Here is an 11,315-nt window from a genome sequence, read left to right on the forward strand (position 1 = left end):
ACCTCTTCATCACTGGAATTTTAAAAATCAGTAGTTTCCCATATGTTTCCAACCCAGAAATCTGGGTCCCAATTTAAACCAGCGTGGACAATGGCTGAATGAACCTTTTTCTGATTTATTTTTCCACTGCGTTCGCTAAATTTGTGCTGCACGACTTTGACAGCTGCTTTCTCTGCTACGGATTGGTAGGTAACAGCCTTATCTTGTAATAACTTATTCTGACAAGACAGCATAGTTATGGCATTTTATGTGTCAACAAGCTGCTTTTCTAATTGCTGAATTTCTTGTTCTGACTGCTTGCATTTCTCATGCATTTTTCTATAGGCAGACAGCAATATCCAACCCCTTCTGCCAAGAACAGAAATGTCATCCTTCCGTTCAAAAAACACCTTTTTTAAACATAAAAGTACACTTTGTGGCTCTGCTTCCCCAAGGCACTCATCCCAAAATTCAAAAAGTCCTGATAACATTGAGAGAACTCTGAAAATTGCCCTGTCTATAAAAGTCTCCTTACCTGTTTATGAAGTTCTTGGGTTTGAAACATATATAAAAAGAATAGTTGTTTTTCTAAATTGGTCTCGGATTTATTCTTTGAGTGTGTGTCTCATTTATTGTCTCTGTGAGTACAACAAATGCTTAGCACTAAACTCTGATAAGCCTAACTGCTCACCCTCACTACCACAAATAGAGCATTAGTCCTATCTACTTTTGCCTCTGCAATACCAGTTGGGGATCCACTGGACTCTCTGCACAGTGTACTTCATTTTAGTGCACTATACAGAAGGCCAGCTTCCTACACTGTCACAATGGCAACAGTGTATCCTTACTGCCAAGAATTGGGTCCGCCCACCAAATTTAATTGCAAGTAGACTTTAGGGTTAATCATGGATGGAGACTACTCCATCTCTGCCATGATTAAACCTCTCCAACGGCCCTGCGTCAAGTTGAGTAAGGGACGTTGGAGGCTGACTTGTCATTATGCCTACCTAATTTAGATGGGTAGAATTACAGGTCAGTTTTCACTGCCTGTCACTGCCAGGAAAACCCTGGGAGTAAGGGGCAGTGAAAACTGCTAAATGTTCCTCTTGTCATTGGAGAGGAGGGGGATCGAGCATTGCTTTTTTATTTTCATATGGAAAATTCTGTTTTGAGATTTTCTTTTTCAAAATTAAAAAGTAAAATGTTTAGTACAGCTCTCTGTCCCACTGATGGATGGAGCCCTGTACCAAACAGAAAAATGCATTGACACAAACTGCCATGACGGTTCCTGTCAATGCATTGTGTGGTCATTTTTAAATTTGGTGGGTGGAGCAGTCTCAGTCTGGCAGATGTATAGTCCTCTGCCAGGCCAACGGCCCTATGTCTCGTCTCTAACAATATGCGACTGAGAATAGTACCCAGTATGGTTTGTATGAATGGCTTACTGCAATGAGTGTGAATGAGTGAAATGAAGCAAGCACAGAGTATGCAGCAATAGAGCATATAGCCACCCTAAAATAGGGTAATGCTTAGGCATCCTTTGAGTAACATGGTCCCGAAGAAACCCACTTGACCAGTAAGGCATAGATAAATGCCTGAAATATGTGGACTTAGGGCATGATTTAGATCTTGGTGGATGAGTTACTCCGTCACAACGGTAATAGATATCCCATCCGTCAAAATATAAATTTAATGATATCCTATGGGATTTATATTTTGGCGGACGGGATATCCGTCACTACTGTGACGGAGTAACTCGTCCACCAAGATCTAAATCAGTCCCTTAGTGATGTTTGAGCATACTGCATACTTTAATACATCACCCCCTTCTTTCTACCTTGCCAAAGGGTCCCCAGTATAAACCATAAAGACTTTAGGATAAATGTAAATAATTAGTCATTTGTACATTTAGAAACCTTTATAATAATATACAAAGAGCTCCTTTGACTATCAAAGTTGAGCCCACCCAGATACAAGACCATATCTGGGTGAGGACTCAAAAATGTATGATAGATTCCAGCTCTTAATCCCTCTTGCCCTACTGACATCCCCTGTTTCATCACACTCTGAACTCTTCATATTTACTCCACCTTTGAACACTGCTTCTTTCCTTTGCTTAAGATTTGCACTATGTACATTCCCATACATGCAAACATACATAAACATATGTGCTGCTTTGAGGGTGTATTGTTGCTGCTTGTAGGTAGTGCCATACATTCACATAGCAGTTCCTTCTGACCATGTTGCCTGGGCTTGCAGTAGTCATGGTGTAGAACTGTAGTTGTTTGCAAGAGTGGCATTGTCAGAATCCCATTCAGGGGCCAGGGGGCATTAATGGGTTACTGGGCCCACAACTGAGGTTATTGAGGGCTTTTACTCTTGATGCCCCTGGGCCTTCCCTACTATGGATTCCGCTCAACTGTGTCAAGCATCCCCTTCTGCACCTGACTCTTAATTAGTAGTGTAGCACGAGCAGTCAGTAGGTCCAGTTCTCAGCTTAACTGCTCCAGCGGTACAAAACCAGCAGCTGTGCAGTACGGTCCTGGCCCAGATCGGCAATGTCGAACTGTATGCCTTCACATACACATCTCCTAGCATTGCACTGGCTTTCTCCCCTGAGCCATGCTCACCAGTATCCTGAAGATCGGAGGTGCTCCGACTCTAGCCACATGCCTTAACTCCATTTTCCTCCTTGTTCAGGGATGGGGAAGCCTCCTTGCTCCGTCAGGGCACTGACGTCATCTCTCTGACCTCGAGCCTCCTCGGATGCAAAGCTCCCTCATCTTGGTTGTAGCAGCAGTTTTGGGTCCCAGGCAATGACCTGGACCTCTGGCCTCAGTGCACCATGTGGCTCCTTTTGGCATACAGGGTCACTCCGACAAACCTCACTGTTGGGTCACACTGGCCCCAGGTTGCCTGTCCCACGGCCCCTCCTGGCATATAGGTTGCAGCAACTTCCCGCACACAAGTGACAGCCCAATCTGACGCAACTCCTTGGCACAAGGGCTGTGGTTCCCAGAATAAAGGTCACCACCTTCCACAGTGCTGCACACGGGTGACAGCCCAATCGATGCCTCACTTGTGCTTGGTGCCTGGTGGCCACTCCTGGTATACAGGGTCACTAAACTCACAACACTCCACATGGACAACGCACAATGCAGCACTTGTTCTTGGTGCACAGCGGCCCCACCTGGCATAGGGGGTGACCAAACTCACAATGCTGCACATGGATGATGGCTCAATCGATGCAGCACTTGTACTTGGTGCACAAAGTGGCCCCTCCTGGCAGACAGGGTTTCTAATCTCACAAACGCTGCACACGGGTGACTGTCTGATTGATGCAGCACTTCTCATCACAACTTGCTAGGGAGCTCCACACATCTGGGTGCCCTCTGAATCTCACTCCCTCCAACACACTCCTCTCCCTCACGAGCACACCGGTCTTGGTGAGCAGGCACATGCTGGTGCTCCTGACTCCAGGACAGGTGGTCTTGGTTTCCGTAGGTGATATCCCTTCACTCAACAGGGAAACTAGCAGTCTGTTCCCCTAGTCCTGGTCACAAGCAGGAGTCTTGCAGAGCTTCCCTTCCTCATGCAACCTGGCTGGCTGCTTGGCAGATGACAAAGTTGGGGTCTCACACTCTCATACTTATTGTTCTTTTCCAGACATAAAATGTGATTTAGCGCCTGAACCTTTGAAGGGTTATGTTGGGGGTTCTGCGTCTTTGAAATTGACATCTCTCCCCTTCATCCTTCCCCTTGAAAAGACGTCTGTCATAGCCGGCAGGACTCTGAACCTGATTAACCCACAAGATTCATGGAAGTGACCAGAGTTCATACCTGAATGTCAGCCAGAGGGATATGTGCATCAAAGGTTAATATTGAGCCCTCAGCCCTTCTCTTTATGATTCTCTTATCAGCCACATCTCCCTCTCCTAAGATGTGTCCAGGCCCCTTCCTTGTGATCTGTCCCTGAATCAAAAAGCCCTGGCTCCCCCTCACCCAGTGCCTGTCCCACTGAGCTTACAGGAATGCAGCAATATACAATTCTGTCTGGGGAAGCTTTCCCTACTCCTCATGGTTTCAACAGCCAGGCCTGGGGTTCCAAAATTGGGACCCAAGATCCTCCATGTAATGTACTAGTGCAGGCAGTTCTGCACTCAGGGGCATATTTATGATAGGCTTGCACCACTGTTGCATCACTTTTAGTGACGCAACAGCAGCGCAAGCCTTTCAACCATATCTATGAGGCCATGCAAAGCTACTTTGCGTGGCTTTAAATGACCTCATAGATATAGATGTGAGAAGCTGGCACCTTGTTGCAGTACCCCCCCCACACACACTTTTTGCCTGGTTTCTGAATGCAACGTGGACTGGAGTGCCCTAGGATCCTGCTAACCAAATTCCCAGTGCCAGTGTTCTTTCCCTAAAATTGCAAAGATAGTTGGAAAAACCTTTATCTTCCACTATAAGTCCCTACTAAATGGCACTTAAGTATCCAGGGCATGGGGTACTAAGTTTAGGCCCCTGAAGGCAGCAGCACTGGTGCTACCCTCTAGGGCCATGCATACAGATGCACCCAGCACTGCCATAGCAGGCTGAGTGTTCTGGTACAAACCTAAAATACAAACTTGACATGGCACACTGTGTGTGTGCCCTGTTCACTATATACTGCATACCATATAGGTAAGTCACCCCTCTGGCAGGCCTTTCAGCCCTAAGGCAGGGTGCACTCTGTTATATGTGAGGGCATATCTGCATGAGCAGTATGCCCCCACTGTGTCATTGCCAAACCTGGGACATAGTGAGTGAACAAAGCAGCCATTTTAATATATGTGCTGGACACTGATCAACACGAGTATCCCGGCTACATGATGGTTATTCTGAATCCTGGGCTGTTTGGTATCAAACAACTCAGAATGATAAATCCAAACCTGTACCAGTACTGGATTTATTATAAAATGTAACCAGGAGTCACCTTAGAGGTGCCCCCTGCAAATGCTAACTAACCTGGCATGGTTGGTGACTGGTACCAGCCAGCCTGCCATCTCTAGATAGTCAATTTACAAACCTTGGGGGAGAGCCCTGTCTCTCTGGTTTGTAAAATAATGCCCTTTCTGGGGGGAGGAGCTTACACCCTCTTGCTCAGGAATGTGCACTGCCCTGGCAGTGAGCTTCAAAGGGCTTCTGCTATTGAAACTTGACCCCCAAGTCTGCTGCTAGCAGCAGCTGGCATCGCCCTTTGCAAACCCCCACTTTTGGCGGGAGCAAAGGTGGGAAAACTGACAAAGAGTAGGAGTAGTGCCTTACTTGGCATGCATCACCCCTAAGGTGTTGCCTGCGAGGTGGGCCCCTTTCTCCTTTTCCTCCATCTTGAATGGAGAGAAGGTAGCCTATTAGATTTAGGGCAGTGACCCTTCCCACAGGAAGTGGTCACTATAGTGGGTGTAGCCACCCAAAAGTAGGTGTCCCATTGGACAGTACCAGGTTCCCCCTAAAACACCCACTACATTCAGTATTTAGTGGGCACCCCTAGACCAAGATTTCAGATTCGAAAGGACAAAAAAGTTCAGCACCAAAGAAGATCCAAAGCAAGAGAACTGTGGATCTGCTGCATCAAGAAAAGGCACCGAACCCTGCCTGCTGCACCCAGAACCCGACAATAGCCACTGCAGAGGAGCAGGACACTAGAGTGAACTCAAGAAACCCAGAGGATCTCCAGGCTTCAACAATCGCCCAAGATCTCCCTCCAGAGTGGAGGTACCACTCTGCAACCAAGAAAGAACCAGCAACCCAGTGAGGGTCACTTCACTGACTGGCCGATATCTCCTGAACTGGAAGTTGCAGCCGGACCTGCCGACACACCAATGACCTCCAGAACAAACTCTGCAAGTGTGCCAAGTTTGGTGGCACTGTACTCTCCAGTGGCCAAGTCGTGCCAATACCCTGAGTACCGGTCAGCTGATGTTGGACAATAAGAAAACCAGCTCCCCAGGAGCTGAAACAGTACCAGGAGGAAGCCCCAGTCGAGGGAGTTCTGGAACACCCCGGACCTCCAGCCAGAGTGCCCGTTGTCCTATAAGCAGCCCTCAAAGAGACTCACCTCCAGCTCCAAAGGACTCCGTTGCGCACAGCTCCTGGATCACAAACTCGCTCTGCACCCGGGCCCAGCATCCTGCAACGAGGAACCAGCTGTGCTCCCAGGGTCCCACACCCCTTGTGACCTCGACACCACAAGAGGACCCCAAGGTACCTCCTTTAACTTTGCAACTCCAGACCTTTTGCAAATGGTCCCACGCAGTGGCCCTGCACCAACTCCAAGAGACTTTTTTAAACTGCTCCTGCAAGAACCGGTAGCCACCCAAATTTCTCCTGCTGGCACAGCATGCCCACTGACGACCTCAACCAACCTGCAAAAGTTGAATTTGGTAAAGCAACTGTATGATTTTATATGCATTTTTGAAAGTGACTGCCTATTGATTCCTATGGTGCGTAATTATGCACAGAAAGACTGCATTTATTAAAAGTTCAGAAAATAAATCATATCTTTAAAAGTATTTAACCAATCTTAACAATCTTGGTCTTAATATTTATATAAAAAGCTGAAGTATTTTTATAAATTGGAATGTGTGTGGCGCATGATTGATACTGTGAGTACAACAAATTCTTTGCACTTCTCCAAGATTAGCCTAACTGCTCAACCAAGCTACCTCAAAAATTAGAGCATTAGGTGATCTAGTTTTTGGTTGGTTGCCTGGACCCCCTGCACAGTGTGCCTAGTTTGTACACTACATAGAGGGCCAGCCTCCTACAATAGAGTAAGACAAGGCAGCGCAAATCACTGTGTTGCCTTACTATGTGTAGGGAGGCGTTCTATGGGTGTTGCGGTGGTTGTTCCCATAATGTATTTTGATGCATCCCCGATTTACAAGGCCATTTAAACCTGGGGATGCTCCAAAACCTTCACGCCTCCCCAGGGGAGGCACAACGAGGAGAAATATCTTTATTTCTCCTTGTTTTTCCGCTTTCTATGTGTGCTGCATTCTGCACCAACATACAAAGAGAAAAATGCATCCCAGAATTGTTTTTGTTAATCAGGAAGGTGTCCCTCCCTGCACAAAAACAATCCTGCCTACAGCGCAAACACCTTTGCACCATTAGTGCAAGGGTGCCTCCGTTTGTGCTAGGCAGCCAAAACAGCACCAGCGAGGTGGGAAGGGACAGGAATGTGCAGTATTGCGTAGATACAGCACATTTCTGCCCTTTCCTTTTGACGCAGGGCAGCACAGCAAGGTGCCCTGCGCAAAACAGTCGTAAATCTGCCTCTCAGTGTATATTCACAGCACACTCCACTGTCTAGTAGTGTTGTGCCCATGTACCATGCTACCACCAGCATTCCCACATTAAGCACATAGTCAGTCTGTGCACACTGTACTGTACTACAGGCTCTCTGTACTGGACCAGACTGTGTTATTTTAAACACACACTGCTAGCATACACACATTTGCCATGTGTACACTGTTCCGCACTGCACTTTTTGTGTATTGTATGTCTTGGGCGCTCACATTCATCCAACACATGCTTTCATCACGCACGTACGTACTCCACATCAACCTGATATAGGCCAAGGGTGAGTTAAACACACAGCAGTGGAACTTTCAAAAAGATGAGTGAGCCTGTAGCCCTCACTCCAGTGACACCAGGAAAAAAAGACCGACTACTGATCACGCCACGGTGTGCTGCCACTACCGCGCTTGTGTTGTTTAACTCATGTTGAAGGCAGTAGCCTTCCACCACTATGAGGGTAGTGCTTTGGGGGCCTCGTCTAGTCTAACAAGACCTCAATCCATGAGACAGGCCTATGCCGTGGCACACACACATCAACCATATTTTTATATGACAAAAAATCAGCATTAGTGATCTAGACAATACAGTTCAGCACTCAGGGCAGGGGTACACATGTTCATCATGCAGAGGACTTTTCCGTCTTAACAGGCACCTTGCAATCTGAGTTTTAAAATATATTGTGGAGTACTGTATAAAGAGTTGGTGCAGTAATTTATGTGGATGATGGTTGATTTGTCACCTTTGGTCCATTTTGCACTGCAATTCCAGACTATCTTCCATGCATCTAATTCTAGTAGTAATGAATCATGTATTGTCTGTCCTTCTGTGATCTAGATCTTGGTGTTGATGTACACTGGGGCTGAGGGGTGTTTATCCCATAGTTTTATGGCTGGTTATGTTTTGTTACATTGCAATGTGTGTTGTGCAAAATTAATGTTCTCTTTGTCTTCAATGCTCAGCCACATCTGGGATGCAAATTGCATCTAGCCCCCTGCTTGTATGCTATTTTGCAAGATGTACATGCGTGCCCATGGTAGGGAATGGGGTCACATGGATGAAATTGCAGTCAGGTTGCTTCTATGGATTTGCAAACCTCTGGGACAACTGAGCAATTGTTGTAAGAAATATTGGCCCTCATTACAACCCTGGCGGTAAATCCCGCTTACCGCCGCGCAGAAGACTGCCAACGTACCGCTGCGGCCGTGGAATTCTGCTACAGGTATTATGACCCACAGCTCGGAATCCACCACAATACAGACACCCACACAAGTCCGCCACACGAAAGGTCAGTAATAAACTGGCGATACCAAAACCGACACCGTCATGCCAAACTATGCGCCTACACTATCACGACCCACGAATCAACGCAGCGGACTTTCAACCGCGGTAAACCATTGGCGGTACACACCGCTGTGCTCAAAATACACACACACTTACAAAACACAACCACATTGGACAATTCAAAATACACACACCTGATACACATACACACACCACACCCACACACCCAATCCAAAATAAAAAACACACCCACATTACCCACAAACCCTTACAAGCAGAAATTTAAAGCAGGCCAGAGAGATACACTACCTTAAACAACAGCAGCATCCACAGACACACAACACCATCACTTACACAACATCCATGCAACTCAAACAACACACACCAACACATCCCCTCACACATCACAACAGACACCACCTCACACATCACCCACACCACATCATGGCACCTCAACGACACCCCAGGTTCTCTGAGGAGGAGCTCAGGGTCATGGTGGAGGAAATCGTCCGGGTAGAGCCACAGCTATTCGGATCACAGGTGCATCAGACCTCCATTGCAAGGAAGATGGAGCTGTGGCAGAGAATTGTCAACAGGGTCAACGCAGTGGGACAGCATCCAAGAACACAGGATGACATCAGGAAGAGGTGGAACGACCTTCGGGGGAAGGTACATTCCGTGGTCTCTAGACACCAGATTGCAGTACAGAGGACTGGCGGTGGACCTCCTACCTCACAACTAACAACATGGGAGGAGCAAGTCTTGGCAATTCTGCATCCTGAGGGCCTCGCAGGAGTAGCAGGAGGACTGGACTCTGGTAAGGCAAATCTTTACTACTTTATCCTCCACCCTACCTGCATGCCATCACATACCCCACCCTTACCCTCACACCCATCACCCCAATAACCCACAGATCCCCCACCTACAAAACCCAGACATCCCAAAAACAAGCCCTGCATGTAACACCAATGCATGGACACCCATCACCAAAGCATGTTCAGTACAGATACCCACACAGACCCCAAACCAACTATCACACAAGGACCAAGCCAAGAATGCAAGCACTGGAGTAGATGGTCATTCACCCATTGCACCCAATGGTACACACAGATACAATAAATATGCTTTTACACCCCTACAGGACCCCTAGTCAACGTCACCAGACAGGAGGTGCCAGACATATCCAGTCCCCCCACAGAAGAGACCCACAGTGATGACAGCAGCTCTGCACGTCTGGATCAAGATGACCAGCCCAGACCATCAGGGACCTTGGGACAGTCGGTTCCCCTGACACAGTCACAAGCCAACACAGAGCCTCCCCCCTCAGGAAACACCAGCACAGCACCCACCCAGCGGGCCCATCCCTCTGTCCCCAGGACACGTCAATCAGCTGTGTGTCCACCACTACAGGGAACCCAGGCAACCCCACTAACACAGGACGATCAGGGACCTGGGGGCAGTGGCAGTGGGCACACGGTTCAGGGGACAGAGGCACAGGACAACAGGAAAGCTGGGAGGACTGCTGTGCGAGAGGGGGAGGACAGGCCCAGGGAACCCACTCTCCACGAGGCCCTCTCCAACATCATGGGAGCTTACCATCATTCCCAGGAGACAATGGCAACAGTACTGGACAAGTTTCAGGAGACCCAGCGGCTGCAGGAGGAACACTACCTTGGGATCAGGGAGGACTTGAAGTCCATTAATAACACCCTGGTCACCATTGCAGGGGTGCTGCAAGACCTTGTCAATACCAGGAGGGATACAGTGGCACAACAAGGGGCCCCTGACATTAGCCTGGACGATGAACAGCCCTCCACCTCTGCCGACGCTAGTGGACAGGAGGCACCGCCACAGGAACACTACACCAGCACCCCACCCCCTGCAGAAGGAGAACCACCCCTCAAACGGTTCCTGAGATTCAGGAACAAGACAGAGAACATTGCCAAGACCGCCAGGAAATGAGACCCCCCTGAATGTCACCCTTCTGTCCCACTTTGTCATCCTGTCCATTCTTCAACTGCCATTGCTCCACTTCCTATGCCCCTTTGGACAATGCACCTGTGAAACAAATAGACTGGAATCTGCCGTGGACATTCCTCCACCATCCCCCCAGCCCATTTTACAACCCCCTCCACTTATTAGCACAGAAATAAACACACTTCAGTCACAAAACAATCTGGAGTCAGTCTGTGCTTTCCCAAATGTGTAATTGCAATAACCATGGAATATAGCAATGTCAATTTACTTGTGCACATACCAATGTAACACAGCTGTAGGCCAGGATGAAACATAGCAGAGGGCACAAAGTGGGAGCCACATCTGTGAAATGGAAAGGCAAAGTGACAAGTCAGGGTCCATACATTGAGTGCAAATGACAGCCCTATGCTAGCTCAAACAATAGTATGAGATTTGGGAGGCAGTGACATCTTCTTACCTGTGTCTCACTGGAAGTATTGCATGATTATGTTGTTTCGGTTGTCGAGATCCTCTTCTTCTGCCGCCTCTTCTTCACTGTCCACAGGCTCCACAGCTGCCACAAGACCACCATCTAGCCCATCCTCCTGCAGAAAAGGCACCTTCCTTCGCAAAGCCAGGTTGTGCAGCACACAGCAGGCCACGATGATCTGGCACACCTTCTTTGGTGAGTAGTATACAGAACCACCTGTCATATGGAGGCACCGGAATCTGGCCTTCAGGAGGCCGAAGGT

This window comes from Pleurodeles waltl, chromosome 1_1 (genome assembly GCF_031143425.1).
Source record: "Pleurodeles waltl isolate 20211129_DDA chromosome 1_1, aPleWal1.hap1.20221129, whole genome shotgun sequence".
NCBI lineage: Eukaryota > Metazoa > Chordata > Amphibia > Caudata > Salamandridae > Pleurodeles > Pleurodeles waltl.